Source organism: Galeopterus variegatus, unplaced genomic scaffold, assembly GCF_000696425.1.
Source record: "Galeopterus variegatus unplaced genomic scaffold, G_variegatus-3.0.2 Scaffold11922, whole genome shotgun sequence".
Lineage (NCBI taxonomy): Eukaryota > Metazoa > Chordata > Mammalia > Dermoptera > Cynocephalidae > Galeopterus > Galeopterus variegatus.
The window spans coordinates 21,200-24,521 of record NW_007738033.1 but is presented as its reverse complement, the minus strand read 5'-3'; the positions used below and the strand labels follow the sequence as shown (position 1 = coordinate 24,521).

The 3,322-nt window shown below is 40.5% G+C and overlaps 1 pseudogene; it reads right to left on the bottom strand.

Annotated features, from left to right (window-relative positions):
- Positions 1-312: 312 nt before the first annotated feature.
- On the bottom strand, positions 313-1,522 carry LOC103610861 (annotated as a pseudogene).
- Positions 1,523-3,322: the final 1,800 nt, after the last annotated feature.

Here is a 3,322-nt window from a genome sequence, read left to right as displayed (position 1 = left end):
CTGGGCAGACTTTAAAAATAAGACCCTAAAAGCACAGCAAGAAGAGAAAAATCTTTATTTGCTTCACACAACAGTAAAAATTATGTATTATACATTAACATATTATATACCACCATGATACATAATTAATAAAATGTCTGCCAAAAATAATTTTACCAGTGTTAAAAAAAACAAAAACAAAAACTTAAAAGTGTTTTTTTAAGCTGTACATTTTCTCCTAAAGAAGAAATTCCTTGCTTTTACTCAGAAAAGAAATATTTAGGAATATATGAAAGAGTTCTCTTAAGGAGGAGAAATCTGGGATTCACTTTATCACTTATATTTTCTTCTTTTTTCTCTTCTTTCTACCATTTTCCTCTTCTTGGTTGACACCAGGCTATTCCTTTTGTTAGCTTTAACTGCACCAATTAAACTGCACTTCTTTGTGTTAGGTTTTGACTGCATTTCTTCTTCCTGCACTATGTCACCAGACTCCTTTTTGCTGATTTTGGACTGTTCTTTACTTACAGGAAAAGGCTCGGCAGCTGGAGGAAGGCCTTCTTCCATGTCTGTCACTTTGCTTAACCACACTCCAAGACATGTCAGCCTGGCATTAGTGTTTACTTCACAGAGTAAAGATGGAGGAACTTTCTCATCCTCCTTTAGCGTCCACATTTCGATAAAGCCATCACTTGTTGCTGTAATAATAACACAGTGCTGTGGAATTTCAAAACTGAACATGTCTTTTGCCCTGTTTTCATGAGCTTTACATTCACAGAGGTGAATCACAGTCAAAACATCTTACGACTTCTTCATCTCCAGCCACTGCAAGGACAGAGTGTGAAAGAAATGTAACAGAAGAAATTCTCTTTTCATTTGTGATGGTGCCACTAATGGAGGCAGTGGCAAGTTGACAGACATCTTTTTTATTCAGTGTGACAACTACATATTTCTCTCCCCTTGGGGACCATTCCACTATGTGAGCATTTGGTTTTATATTTTTTATGAACATCAATCTTCCTTCCACAAGATTCCATGTTCTTAACATCTTATCTGTACTGACAGACAGGGTCAGCTTGCCAGATGGTTCAATAGAAAGGAAAGTCGCATGTCCTTTGTAAGCTTTAGTTGACTTCAGGCATTCCTGTTTCTTTGCATCCCAGAAACAGATGAGTTCATCTTTCCCTCCACCGATTAAGTGCCTGTTGCCATAAAATTTCAGGAAAGCTATTGCGCTTTGTAAGTTGTTGCTTCCCCACATCTTCTGCTCCTCCTTCCCATAACTCCATCTCCTCCCATTGTGATGCACTAGAGTTCCATGCTCTATCTTCTTTTTCATGTCATAAATGTGAATTGTTTCATCTTTGCTCCCAGTGACTACAAAGTGACTATTCACAGCCACTGCTATCAAGGAGACACTGTGGGCACGGTGAGTGAAGTCAGCCACAGGAGTCTATTTCTTGTGGTTGTCGCATGCCTCAGGCTCCAGATGTGCAGTGAATCCAAAAAGGACATGCTCACAGCAACCAGCAACCAGCTCCATTCAGCAGCGCGCGTGCCTCTTCCACGAGCCCCTCTCAGGATAGAGGGGATGACTGAACTGGATAGATACAACAGCCTCATCTGTGACTGCACAAGCCCTACTCGTCTCCTTCCCATGTCTTCCCTCTAAGTTCACATCACCGTTCCTTCACTTCTAATTACCTTTGCCTTGTGTGTTGCCTTGCTTTTCCCAATGCTATTGTTAGCATAAAGATGGAGCTCTGTAACCAAGGCAAAGAAGAAATAGTGATGAGAAATCATTTTTTCTTGGTCACACTTTTACTAGATCCTTTGCTAGGCTATTCTCAACCTTGGCACAACTGACATTTGAGGCTATATAATCTTTTGTTGTAAGGGGCTGTTTTATGCATTATAGGGTGATTAGCAACAACCCTGATCTCTACCCAGTAGATGGTAGTATCACCTGGTAATGCATTCAGATGATGCCAACTATCCACTGGGGCCACAATCACCCCTGATTGACAGCCTTATTCACAGTCACAGTATCCCACACATCACTGTCTGTGACTAAGAAATTCTTTTTAAAGCAAAAGACTCAAGTGCTTACAGGATTCACATGCCTTACATAATCATTTAATCAAAGAATGAAGAATGGCCTGTCGACTCAGTTATGGTACCATTTATGAGTGGGGAGATTTGGATTCTGTCCTACATGAACCAATCTAAGGCATTTTTTTCTAGCCAGATTACACTGGTACAGGAACCGAGGGGTGGAAGCAGTTGTGACATTTCCCACTATCCTTATCCACTTGCAAAATATTTACTTCCTGTTCCTAGGAATGAAGGCTTTTTGATAAAAGCATTAATATTCAAGGAAGCGAAGTCTATATAAGTGGATATAAGCATTGCATTAAATAGAAGTTGAGACTTCCTCCTGGCCGATATGACCTCTTTTATAGGCTGAATTGTGCCATGCCGCCCAAATTCATGTTAAATCACTAGCCCTTATTATCTCAGAATGTGATCATATTTGGAGATAGGGTCTTTATGTAAGTGATTAACATGAGGTCATTAGGGTGAGCCTTAATTCAATATGACTGGTGTCTTTATTGGAAGAGGCAATATGAACACAGATAACTACAGAGGGAAGACAACGTGAAAACACAGCTGTCTACAAGCCAAGAGAGGCTTGGAACAGATTCTTTTTTCATGGTTCTCAAAAGGAACAGACCCTGATGATCCCATGATCTTGGATTTCTAGTCTCCAGAACTGCAATATACTGTTGTTTAAGCCATTCAGTCTGTGGTGCTTTGTTACGCAGCCCTAGCAAACTAATACAGGCTCCTAATGATAGTGGATGTGTGATAAAAGATAAAAGACAGAGCACATGCCTAGAATAAAGGAAATTCTCTCTGGTGCCTCCTGCTGCTACCCAGTCCAGAAATAAAAGTTAGTGGAAGATGAGGGCAACTCTGTACAGGCAGGACTGTTAAGGCTCAGTCTCCTCAGGAACAAATATTGGGATCCTCCCACAAGGTAAGTACCACTTAGGCAGGACTGTTAAGGCTCAGTCTCCTCAGGAACAAATATTGGGATCCTCCCACAAGGTAAGGAGTTTTTCCTTCTTGAAACACTGGCAGAGGGCAAAGGAAGCACAGAATGGGAAGTTTAAAAAGTTATGAAAACCAACCATGACCTCACACTCATGGCAGAAAGGACAACTCTAGACACCACCTATAACTTTTCCTTTGATTCCACTCTCCCACTCCTTATCCTCCCATACTATGATGTATATGATGTTTTGTTGTTTTAATTTTCATTTTATTCCCCCAGATTAGA